This window comes from Euprymna scolopes, chromosome 8 (assembly GCF_053919585.1).
Source record: "Euprymna scolopes isolate OS-2025 chromosome 8, ASM5391958v1, whole genome shotgun sequence".
NCBI classification, from domain to species: Eukaryota; Metazoa; Mollusca; class Cephalopoda; order Sepiida; family Sepiolidae; genus Euprymna; species Euprymna scolopes.
The window spans coordinates 146,278,149-146,291,949 of record NC_136489.1 but is presented as its reverse complement, the minus strand read 5'-3'; the positions used below and the strand labels follow the sequence as shown (position 1 = coordinate 146,291,949).

Here is a 13,801-nt window from a genome sequence, read left to right as displayed (position 1 = left end):
TAATCACCATGATTAATTTATAAATTATTATTATTCAATTATTTAATCCCCATGATTAATTTATAAATTATTATTATTCAATTATTTAATCACCATGATAAATTTATAAATGATTATTATTCAATTATTTAATCACCGTGATTAATTTATAAATTATTATTATTCAATTATTTAATCCCCATGATTAATTTATAAATTATTATTATTTAATTATTTAATCACCATATTAATTAATAAATTATTATTATTTAATTATTTAATCACCATGATTAATTAGTAAACTTTTCCGATTATTAAAACATCAATCATTTTTATTTTTTCCAATATTCTCATTCATGATGACTAAAAAATGACCTGCTATAATAAGCAGAAGGGGAGGGGGCATATGATATTATAACGCTCATCCTGGCTCATAAGTACTGACCAAAAATCTATGAGAATTTCATTGGGAAATCCTCGCATCCTGCATATTTCTCTTGATCTAGCTCCCTTAGATTATCATTTATTTCGAGGATTACAAAACAATTTAGATGGCATTAAGTTAACATCACGAGAGGAGATTGAACATGAGTTAGGTTCATATTTCCCATTTATATCTAAAGAATTGTACAAGTGATGTATTTATAAGCTCGTTAACAGATGGAATCAAGTTAAAGAGAGCAAAGTCTGTAATTGTTATGAATAAAGATTTTCAAAAATGTTTTTTTTTTATTTTCAAGATTAAATTTTAAATCGACAAAATCTTTTGCCCCGACCTAATAATCAACATGTGTTGTATAACATAGATGCTTAACAAAATATTCAACATGGATTATTTTAATTGGAATTCATTATTGAGATGAGTATTATTTATATTAATTTTATTTATTGCGGACTATTATTCTTATCTTTTGTTAGTTGTTGTTTCACGACGTTTCGGCCAACTATTCCTCTGGCCTTCGTCAGGTGGTAACTGCGACAAATAGGAACTTCGAATCTCCTAAATGCAGAGATTGCCGAGAATGCAGTTAGAAGATTCGAAGTTCCTATCCGTCGCGATTACCACCTGACAAAGGCCAGAGGAATAGTTGGCCGAAACGTCGTGAAGCAACAACTAATAAAGATGAGAATAATAGTCCGCAATAAATAAATTAATATGGATAAGGTAGATGCTTAACAAAAAGAATTCAATATCCTAAATGTTGCGATAAAACTAAATATGGACATTTATAAAAAGCTATGCATGGTATAATCATATTGGCCCGCCGGTCTCCGTTTGTGCAGTAGTAATGCTACAAACAACCTTGCCTCAAAGAAACGAAAGGTGTGCTCTCTCTACTACCGGCACGGAGAAACAAGGGGAAGAAGACGCAATAAGTGTAGCGTGTTTTATAGAGAAGGATAAGATAAGACACATGAAATAGTGAGAGTTACATAAAGAGGGTCAAACTCTAAGGAAAAGAAGATAGCCTTTCACTCACGCTTGATCAGTAAACATCCATCAGTAAAAGACGCGCATGCATATAGAAAAAACGGTGATCGAGGAAAAAATCCCACTTACAAATAGTTGTGGTACTGTAAGCTATAATTTTCAGAACTCTACAGAATAATTAGACTACCGATGTTAAGCCACGTTAAGATTGGCCAGTATTAGATGAGTGACCAGTTGTGAATACCACTCGCTATATGTACAGGAACGGCGACGCCTTAGTGTAAAACCTCCAGATGACTTTAACAACTAGTTCTGCATAATTTATTAAGACTACACATGCGATGACATAAAGGAACAATTGATTCCTGATTGGAGTTTTGCTTTTAAGCATAAAGTAAATCTTTCCGGGGTATGCAAATCGATAAATGGGTGGATATACGGATGAATTCATAACATGTATTATATAAGTTATCAAAATATATTTAATGCACCCGAAAGCGTTGTTATATTTTTCTTGATTCGTAAGAATTTACAAGTCTCTTAGATATTGAACTCCTTCTACCAGGATATCCAAACAGAACACAGAAAACCTGATTCGTTAGTCTGCATCTTTGTTTATATTACAGTTTAAAGAATTGCAGTGACGTCCTCGCTAACAATTGACTTTTTGGTTTTTATTCTATTTTATTTTTATTCAAATTGAATTCGATAAAATAAAATAAAAAAGATAAGGTAAAAGGTTGACGGAATCAAATTAAATATTTGATTCCGTCAGCGCTAATAATTCTTCTTCTGGTATTTGTTTTGTATAACTGAGTTTTACTGTTCTCTTGGTGTTTGGGCCATTTTCTCCCTTTATATGGAAGATGGCCAAGAAGGTTCGGCGCATTAAAGGTCACCAAAAAGTCAATCCTGTGGCGTATTCCGTTTACTCGAATTTGACCTTATTATAACTGCAAACCTTACAACATGATTTATGCGTGTTAGATAAAAAGGCAATAAACTGATTCTAAGCATCTATTGCTGTCGGATCAGGTTCAAAAGATTAGATTTCCATGGCCAGATTGACATCTCGCATTTCAGGATCATTTCAGTGAAACAGATTTCATTGAATCTTAAAGTCTGAATAGTGTACAATTTTGATCCTTATTAATAATGTGATAGTTTGGCAATAATAGTCAACTTGAGGATTTTAGTTCGATCGATATTCATTAGTGATAATAAAGTGCCAGGCTTACTTCCGTATAAAGATTGCTTTTTGGCACATGATCATCATACAGGAGAAAACAGACAGCGTAGAAACTAAGCCGTTCATAACAGTCAAGAATACGTCTTCGGCAATCAGTCCAACAGCGTCCTGCTGTTTTAAAGCTAAGTGGCCTTTCTTCATTCGGGTTGAGTAAAGTTGTGTGCAGTTTTGGGGGTTCAACCCTTCCAAGTTTTACCTTCTCTCATTTTGAAATTGGGTTAATTTATTGGTTATCGCCTGGGACAGCCCTATCGGTAATGCTGATGTGGCTGCACAGGCATTCTTTATGGGGCAAAGTGCACTTTTTCTTGTGCGTTGGTTTTTCAATCTCTACCTTCTGACCTTGTGTTACATCGTCTTGTAGTGGAAGCAGAAAGCAGAAAGAACAGTTCGGCTGCCGAATCCAAAAAACACTATTTCAAAACAAGTCGTTTCCATCAAAAAAGGAACCGACGTTAAAACAGATCGGAATATCTCTGATGGTGCAAAAAATGTCAAAACTAAAAGGAAATATTTACGATTTTTTGCTGACATTAGAAAAAAAAGTACATTCTCTTTCTCCTTAGCATAAAACTCTCTTCCTTTTTAAATTTAACGTGATCGATAGTGTTCACTAATAAGCTGAGATGTATAAGCAGATGAAAGACTCAAGAAATGGTACTTGAGGCCTCCTTGCTAAACATTCATTATTATAATGTAAATGATCAAGGGTAAGTGGAGTGTTTTTGGAAAAGTAGTAACAATTTCCCCTACATCTTACCCTAGTAGCTAATGAAAAAGGTCCTTTAAGGTATTCTTTAAATATGTTCGACCACTTTATTTAAAGCACAGGAGAAAAAAATTGCGAGTAATTCGCTGTCTAGATAATGAATATCATATGAAAAATCACTTTTACAAGATGTTTTTTTGTTTATTTTAAAAAGATGTTCCTTTCTTTATCTTCTCTTCTTCTATATAAATAAAATGAACTCATTTTTTCCGTCGGATTTTGACCTTAATAGGATTAAAAATCATGATATTTCATGCAACTATAATATGCACAAACGGCAGAACAATATCTGAGGTGTGTTATAGGCTTATTATTTCTCAAATTCCTCGATAATCTTAGATTTCTATACTTTTTCTGCTGAGAAGTCACAGCCAAAATCGGTTAAGATCAATGGAAGTGGTAAAATATTTTCTCTCTAATAAATTCCTCCTCCCCCTGCCACCACTTAACACCGTTTGGGGATCGTTCACAAGGAACAGTTGAGAAGAGAACACCGGTTTGGCTTCGTAGTTCTTTCATGTGAAGTTATTTAAAATCACTAAACTAAGCTGCAGTGCTCTGTGGCGTAGTGGTTAGTGTGCTGGACAATTCATATTATATTTTCACGTTCGCGCCGACCTACCGCAGTCGTTTTTTTTTTTTTTTTTTTTTTTCTAAACAACTGGAATGGACTTTTCTTGGTGGTCGAACTGTTAACGTTGCAGATGTTTTTTTTTTTTTTTTCACTTTATTTTCCTACTTTTACGCATGATTCCGGGTTTGATCCTTCCTACTTACCTACCATAACATTTTTTAAAAATCCCCCCCCCGTCCCGGAAACAAACACTCGGGCAACGCCGGGTACCCCCGCTAGTATCATAAATAATTATATTATCTAAAATTATTTTCAACCGGAAGGAGCATATCTTTTTTTTTTTTTTTTTATTGCTAACTCGATGCAATGGTATCATAAAAACGAACATATATAGAGTTAATGCCTGCTAGGATGGTGTCATGCCCCGCAAATATATTACTCTAGCCCTTAAAGGAGGATGTAATGTCTAGAATAATAATGAAAACAGAGCGGGTACTACACTACTTCCTCCCAAAAAAAGGAAACGGTCATGCCTGGTAAAATAACAATAGAACAGTCACTACATTGTCTCCCTAAATTAAGCATTGAAACATTAGTCTAAAATAGTATAGTAAACCGAATTGAACAGTAGAGGATAGTACAATAATTAATAACAATAATGATAAAGAAAGTTTCGCCTTCAGACAGAAGAAAAAGGAACCGTATATAACTCGTTCGAAGTTGACGTTAAAACAGAACGTCGTGGCAATCAGTTTTAAAGGTAAGTGGCCTTTATAATATATTATTCAGATTATAATATTCAGATTTTGTCATCTTCCTTTCACATACAGCACCTGGTATTCCTATATGGTCACTCGGATTCAGTTAGTAAAAGTGTTTAAACATTTTAATATTTAAAGAAAACAGGACTGTTATCATATAAAAGTTATCATGTATTATGACTTAATAAAACGCTTGACATACGGCACAATCACGTTGACGCACCGGTAATCGCCAGATCACCGAAGTTAAGCAACGTTCAGCCTGGCCAGTACCAGATGGCTGATCATTTGGGAAGGCGATGCGCCGTATATACCGTGTGGTAAAACATCAGTTGATAAACTGGCGTGGTCTATCCTTCTCTCGAGGGTAGATGGAACTCTCTTAAGCCATGGTAGGCACCTCGTCTAGTGATGGCGTCGCGATAAATATATCCTTGATAGCCCTAGCGAAGCATCAAGTATTCAGCTACCGACAAGATTTGAATTACACTACAAACTCGTATAGCGAGTTCAATCTTGGATACAGCCGCGCTGGATGGATGGATGGATGGATGGATGGATGGATGGAGAAACGCTTCTGAAGGAGAATCGATAATTTGGATTTCAAGCCACTTACTATCTAGGAATAATGATATAATTGTTGACAACTGATATATAACTATGTACTAATATACTAATATGAAATTTACATGAAAACGACTTGGCCTTGTAAGCGTGTGATAGTGTCAGAAGATTTAACGCATTATGAGGTTTGTATATTAGTGCGAATAATGTAATTCACGTGATCGCTCTTACAACTAAGATAAAGACAAAAACACAACAATGGAAAAGAAGTTATGTGAACAAAGTAAAAAAAAAGTCGTTTATTGCACTGATAAGGGACATGAATAACAGGAAATCCCCGAAAGATGACGCTACTGGAACTAGGTAGTAGGAAAGGCTGAAAATGTCAGGTGGACATCATCAGGAGATTGAAGTGGACATCAGGAAAGTGCCTCAAATAGGTCCGGTCCGTATAAATGTTACAAAGGACTGAATGTACAAGACAATATCACCAAAGGTCGATGTTGATATCCATAGCTAGATGCTTCAAATTATGAAAAGTGATCATAGCTAGATGCTTCAAATTATGAAAAGTGAATATATTTCCTGTTAATGTTCTAGAATTCATGTAACTAAAATTGTTTATTTCTTAAAATATGTCACTCATTCATTCATAACGTTTAACTTTATTCGCATCAACTTTTTGATTCATAAAATCTTCGAATATATCAATTGCAAATGTTATAAGAGAAAACTGACAAGAAAATAAATATTTTTATGACAATGGATAGCAATTTGCAATTGTCGCAGAATAGATTGCATGTCAAATGTTTGTCAGTGAAAGCAGCCATTGCTGTCCCATGTGTATGTGATAAAACGACTGATAATAGCACGGAGCCTTATTATCATTCTTATTCTATTTTTTTTTCTTCTTCTTCTTCTTCTTTTTTTCATCTTCTTTTTTTCCTTCTTTTCTTAATCTTCTTCTTCTTTTGTTCTTGTTGTTTTTGTTTTTGTTGTTGTTGTTGTTCTTCTTCTTTTTTTTCTTCTTTTTCGACTCGATGTGCCACTGCTTAATGATGTTGTTTAAGATGAATCAGCCCACAAATTTCTATTCTTGGTCCTTCTATTTTGGTATCCTGTCAGTTTCTAGAATTGCCAACATACACATAGACTCTTCTCTCTATTTCTCTCTCTCTCTCTCTCTCTTTCTCTCTCTCTCTCTCTCTCTCTCATATTACATTAGCATTTTTAAATATAGTTTATATATTTAATTTATATATATATATATATATATATAAATATATATATATAAATATATATGTACATATATATATATATATATATATATATATATATATATATATATAGGTACCTCCAACGCTCGCCACAGTTTTAACCCCCGTTGTATGTAACACGATGTAATTGTAATTTAATTAAATATTATCATCCTAACTTTTTTACCATTTAAAACAAGAAGCTTCAAATAAACTGCTAATATTTTAAAAAGTTTTACAGTATAAAAAATAATGAAAATGCGAGACAAAAATCGTGTTTACATTATCGACGCTTCAAAAGCAACGATCCTATGTAGTGTTTAGAAGCCGTAAACATACCCATGTTTTAAAAAATCTAGCAAAAATCAAATAATCGTCATATTTTCGTGAAATTTTCGATATTTATTCATTATTAAATAGGCTTACACAATAAAAGTAGGTTTCGTTAAATATATTAGAGGAAATAATTTTTTAGATGTTCCACCCCCCCATATTTCGTGTTACGAAAACTAAACAAGATAAATGTAGGTCGATGAAAATTTCAATATTTTTTAAAGCTGAAAAGATCAAATAATTAAAAAATAATTATTTTATATATTTATAAAATCCTGTTATTTATTTCACTTACCTTCAAATTGCAAATAAAATTGGACATAAAATGAGTATTATTACGTTAAAAAAAATAAACACTTTTCTGGATAATTTTTTTCTCGGTAATATAATTATTTGAATTACAACAAAAAAATATAATTCTAAAAGATAATTATTTTTGAAAAGCTTTAAATGATATTAAATTCAAATATTACGCGATATGAAGTTTAAACAAAGATTCTTTTCTAACACGTTTCCAATATTAAAACAATATATATTCATATAAGAGAATATATTACTCTTGAAATAATAAAAATTGCAAATACAAAATCGACCTAAAAAAATTCGTTTTGATTTAATTATTTAAAATGACAGAAGTGATTTATATTTCCTGGCGCTTTTTTCCTAAAATGTACGGAGGCCTGTAAGCAACATTATCTTTAGATATATAAGTGTCAACAGAAGACGTTAAAATTAATTTTATTTTAAGTCTCGTCTGTGTAGTTCGTTAAAAAATGTATTCGTTTTACAATGTAAATATGAAAATCCGATAGCAAAAAAACGTTACTTCTATTAACACTGATAGCGTCAATGTTTATCCATTAGAAATTGACTCAGAAAATAGTAAGCACACGAAAGGATGACATTGCTTTTATTGTGTAAAACACTGATGTTTTAGACACAGCTTTGGTGGTGGCTATATATATATATATATATATATATATATATATATATATATATATATATATATTTGGATTAACTCGAGAGGAGTTTCATTCAAGCTGAAATATTATGCGCGGTTTGTATTGTATTTATAATAGTTTTTTACATATCCAATATTTTTTATTTTGCAATTTACAATAATAAATTGCGGTTTCACTTAATGCCTTAACTAGAAAATTCTAGCATTGCTACAAATATAATTTGCTGATTTCTTTATGTCCTCTGATGAGAAGAATAATAAGAATAGCATTTTTTGAAACTTCGCGGATTAAGGACTTTGTAAATTGCTTTTTAGAGTCTTCAGTCGAACAATAAATTTTGATTGTAATGTTCAACTTACACTTTTAATTTTCTTTCTCATATATATATATATATATATATATATATATATATATATATATATACTAGCAAAAGTACTCGTCATTGACTGGGTTCAAAAAAAGCCTACAGAAAATGGATTCTGATTTATGAAAGTATGAGAGGTTATGAAAAGGAGGGTTGTAAAGAGATAGCTTCGAATTTGAGTTTCAAAACCAAAGCAAAATATAATGAAAGTAAAAATAAAACAGATAAACCTCATAATTTCTTATACCATACCTGTTCACACTGAAACACTTATCACAATATTTTGTGGATCTATATTAAAAAAACCTTGTTAAACTTTTTGACATATTTCCATTCTATGGAGGTCAGGCGCGAACGAACACCCCATAATTTTATATATATATATATATATATATATATATACTAAAATTATCCAGCTGGTATGGAAAACTGTGATTATAAGATTTCTAAAATGTTACTGGCAGTTAATATTCTATAAGTATTATCCCATCTAAATAAGAATTGCTCGATATACAAGATGGAGCAAATAAATCAAATTTTAATGATTGAATGAATTTTAAAACATTTTGAAGTGAAAAGTTTGAATTTCATAACCAAGATTTTTATTTTTCTAAGTAAGGCAAAGAATACATTTTATCTCCTTATAGGGTTTCGATGTCTACTATCTCTTCAGAGGAGAAAATATTAGCAAATACAACGTTTAAATACCTATGAAATGTTATGCATATTATGCCAACATTTACGTCACCAGTGCTTATACAATAGTACAAAAGCCTGTTAAAAATGGACAAAAATTATAGGCCGTTACTTAGAATGAGTGCTTTATGCCAAATTGATGGCTGAATAAAGTGAGATTTGTGTTCATTTTGCATTAAATACTAATCCCTATTTATCCCTAACTGTGCATCGAACGGACACCATACTACTTAGTTCACTGCGCCTTATGAATACAAAGGTCCATACAAAATTTCAACTAGATCAGACCAGTAGTATCTGAAAAAAAATGGAACGGACACAGAAATATACAGACAGATTAAGAGGAATATATATATATATATATATATATATATATATATATATATATATATATATATATATATATATATATATATATATAAATTACAATAAGTTTACCAAGGTAATCAAAATGGTAAACTTAAAATAGATTATAAATATTAAAGTGTTAATATTTACAAGTAAAGTAATCTCACCAGATGTAAAAGCTCAATAAAACCGAAAAGGAAATAGAGCTTATAATAATTCCTGCCCTCTGATGAGAAGGAGAGTATTTCTTCGAAACCCCGCGGATTAAGGACTATCCACGTATCTTGTGCTTCCTTTTTTTAAAATTAAATATGTTTTTAACTCTTTTTCAAGATGTCTTTTAACATGTTTTATTAATCATTTGTTCATATATAAGTATATATATATATAAGTATATATATATATATATATATATATATATATATATATATATATATATATATATATATATATATATATATAGAGAGAGAGAGAGAGAGAGAGAGATTTTGTTATTGTTGTTATTTTTCAAGCGATACATACGGTTAATATTGGCTCCGCCTCGGATCTCATTTTTTTATTTACTTAGAAAGTCGCCCTTTTTAATTTGGACGTATATAACATTTTTATTTATTTATTATTTTTAAAACAGTAATCTACGTACACGCGTGTTTCAAGGTCATTACCTCTCATCAGCGTAGTTCAATATATATATATCTGCAAGTAAACTACATAGAAGAAATCTGTTAGATCAAATGTAGTTGACTAGACGAATTCCTCTATGAGAATGAAATACAGGCGTTTCTGTGTAGATTACCGGACATAAATAGATTTTATATTACTTTTAGTATATGTCATAATGCTAAGCTCTTCATAAAAAAATTGGGCAGTGTGGGCAGCTTATAATGCAATTTAAATCATAAAGACTTCATTTAATCGATAGCTTATGCTGGTGGTGCAGTTTGTAAGCAGTCCGACTTTTAACAGATCAGTCGGGTTGTGATCTCTGCTTGAAGTACATGTTAATTTTGTCACACTGAATAGCTGTGATACAACGGAACTGTTTATCTGTGGATAACTATATGCGTGTGTGTTTTCAAAGCGGTAATACAAATGACTTTCTGTGGGTAGTTTATAAAATATTGGGCCCTTAAACTTTTCAGCATTTCTTTAGCAAACAATAGATGCTATTATTTATTATGTTTATACTGCTTATAAACCTCTGCATAAGTCGAATAAGAAAATGTGTTATCCATGCACAAATGTAAAGAGTCAATTTAAAATATTTAACAAGCAAACATTGCCCTGATTTTGTTTGCTATGACAGCTGCCAGATGTTTAGTATAACTTGAAGTTTAAACAAGACTAAACAGATACGCACACACATACGTATTTTATGAACTGCCTTCAATAAGTTTCTAGACTTTTTTGTACAAGCATTTAAAATTGTCGTAGACTCTTGAAAATTCAGTATGTTATTTACTATTTTTTTTTTATAATTTCAGGTTCAAATGAACAGATACAGCAGAAATTGGAATACACCTTACTAAAGCCTGATTGTCACATCTGTTGAATTTCAAAATGCAATCTCGACATGAGGATACTTTAGAAGAACAATATGCAATAAAATTGTGTTTCAATTTGGAAAAACGCCACAGAAACGTATGGAATGCTTCAGACTGCTTTTGGGCCATCTTGCATGAATCAAGCATAAGTTTTCGAGTGGCATAAGAGATTCAAGGAAGGCAGAGAGTATGTGAGGGATGATGAGCGATGTGGGAAGAGTAAGAAAGTCAGAACATCAGAGTTGATTGGCCAAATAAAGATTTTCATAGATAAGGACCGTTGTGAGACAATAAGTGCAGAGTTTGATGTCAGTGTGGGAACTGTATGCACAATTATTCATGAGGAACTGAAGATGTGGAAGATTTGCACGAAGTTTGTACCAAAGATACTCAGAGAAGATCAGAATGAAAGACATGGGCATCAACACAGTTCCTCGCCCTCCCTATAGTCCAGATCTTGCTGCCTGTGACCTTAGCTTGTTCCTTAAGCTCAAGGAAAACCTTAGAGGCTGTCGTTATGAGACAATTGAGGAGATGAAAGAGGCTGTGACGAAGGTCATTGACATGCTTACACAAGGGAACTTTCATGGGGCCTTCCAAAAGTTGTTGGAATGGTACAATAACTGCATTACAGCCGAAGGAGATTACTTCAAAGGGAACTAAAGTTTCATATGTGTACTATCAACAAAAGTTCCTAGATGAAAAAGTCGTGTAACATTGATAGGAAACTCATATGTGTCTATTCACGCATACAGATATGACAGAAGTGAACAGGAACCGTTATTACTATTAATAATGAAGATTTGTGAGAGTGTTCTGATGCCTTTAGACCAGGTAATATTGTTTGTGTTCCATCGTTCATGAATTGGACAATAATTTGGAAAACGGTGGAAAGTGGACTCCCGAGGTTTGCAGCAATTTGACGCTGATTATTTCCACCTTAACTATGGCTCTTATGAAACTCTGAAACTTATAATGCTTTTTGGCTGGTGTTTTGACTGAAATGGTGATATATGATAGTTTGTTTTTTTTTACACAGTGATCATCACTTATCAAGGCCCGGAAGCCACTCAGGGATAAGGGTTATTGCAAGTACATTACGTTAGTGTGGAGATTTGATGAAGTGTTTACTTAAGGGGGCGGTTCATTAGGAATTTGTTAACATTGGACTTGAAGACATCCAAGTTGTAGTCCGGTGGGAAGCAGGCAGACGGAACAGAGTTCCACAGGCGTGCAGTTCTAAGAAAGAAGCTTTGTTCATGGAATCCACGTGGTATTCAAACCGACAACCTCGAGTGTGCTGTTTCGATACTATCTTAGACTGTTTTTGAATAAAAATAAAGATTATCATGTTTCCTTTTTATAAATATAATAAAATGTAAACGAAGATTATTTTAGATTTAAAGAATTTTTATACGATCATACTTGAACCATTTTTATGCTTACAGTTATAAAAATATTTTATGTTTTTATTTGATTAAAAATAAACATTCATTGAAACATAGCTTAGTACTCTAAGCTATGTTTCAATGAATGTCCAGTGGCTTGTATACTCTAATCTTTTTTATCTATTAGCCATCTAAAATTATATATATATATATATATATAAATTATCCTTTGCATTTCATATATGGTTAGGCAACGATGTAAATTTAGAGAGAGATTGCTTATGAAATGTGTATTCTTGTTTTGAGATCTTTGGATTCAGAAATCCAACAGTCGATTCTTCAATACTAGGAGAGTTTGTTAAAGTTGGTTTATCACTATTATTTGTTCAGTTACTATCATTATTATTATTTCTTTCGCCTACGATTATATTTTGTTCTACTATACATTTGTAAGTAATCAGAAAAATTATTATTAGACAATTTCTGTATGCAAACATTATCTATACGAACAGCTGCAATCTAGATCTGGGGTAAATATGCCATTAATTTTGGCGGCTTTGTTTATTTTTCTACTTCTAAGAGACTAAGTGAGAAAGCATAGAGAAAGAAAGAAACTCTGATTATATTTTGTTGAATAGTTTATTATATTTGTGTGAGACCTTCAAGCTGTTCTCTCTGATTTAAAAAAAATGTTTACGGACGTCAGGACATTTTTGCTAAACGGCAGATTGAACCAGATGTATACTCGTCTTCTAGTCTTACTACATACGGCATAATCACGTCGACACACCGGTTTCCACTGAATCACGGAAGTTAAGCAACGTTGAACCTGGTCAGTACTAAATGGGTGACCATTTGGAACTTGTAGGTGCTGTATGTGCTCTCTGCTTATCTCGGCATTGTTTCCAGGTCTTCTTATTTCCACTGGACCCAAACAGGGTCAATTCAAGAGAGGCGTGGTTGTAATTGCGCAACCCTTGCCTCACAATTACATGCGCAGTATAAAGGGGTATCCTTTGTCTATCAAGACTGAACGAAGGCATCGAGTCTTTCTAAAGTTACTTTTAGAGTTTTCCTCTTCATTATTACCTATTCTAATATATTACACTGTTGCTCATTACTCCACTCATCCCTATTTGTACTAATCTGACGACCAATTGGAGATTCTAATTTAATTAACTGTCACGAAATATTGATGATTTTCCTTCGAATTTTTGCTGATGAAGAAACAATCAATTTTTTGTCTCAAAAACGTACATATAGTATAATTTTGTTGATGTTGAATTTTGGTGTTGCATTTTGGGGACTTTATGATAAATATATCAAAATTTTATAGTTTTCTAAATTGTCATATAACATCTTCGGTTCACGATAGAGCTTATTTAATACATAGCTATTTTCAGTATTTACTTCAATAGTGCTCACGACGTGAATAGAGCTAGTTAGTAAGTTTTGAAATATATATGGAAATTAAGCCACACATAATTTTCTGTTTCATCTTTTTGGGAATTCGTCAGACTATAGCATAAAATTGATATTACCGCGTGTTTTCATATATTCACATAGTGCTGCCAATGGTCGC

General features: G+C 32.1%; 1 long non-coding RNA gene across 1 annotated transcript in view; it reads left to right on the top strand.

Moving 5' to 3' along the window:
- LOC145283821 (uncharacterized) overlaps positions 1-12,220 on the top strand; it is a 90,945-nt gene extending 78,725 nt beyond the window's left edge. The window contains exon 2 of the long non-coding RNA XR_013868764.1: positions 10,772-12,220. This is a non-coding gene — a long non-coding RNA (uncharacterized LOC145283821). The remainder of the gene's footprint in view (positions 1-10,771) is intronic.
- Positions 12,221-13,801: the final 1,581 nt, after the last annotated feature.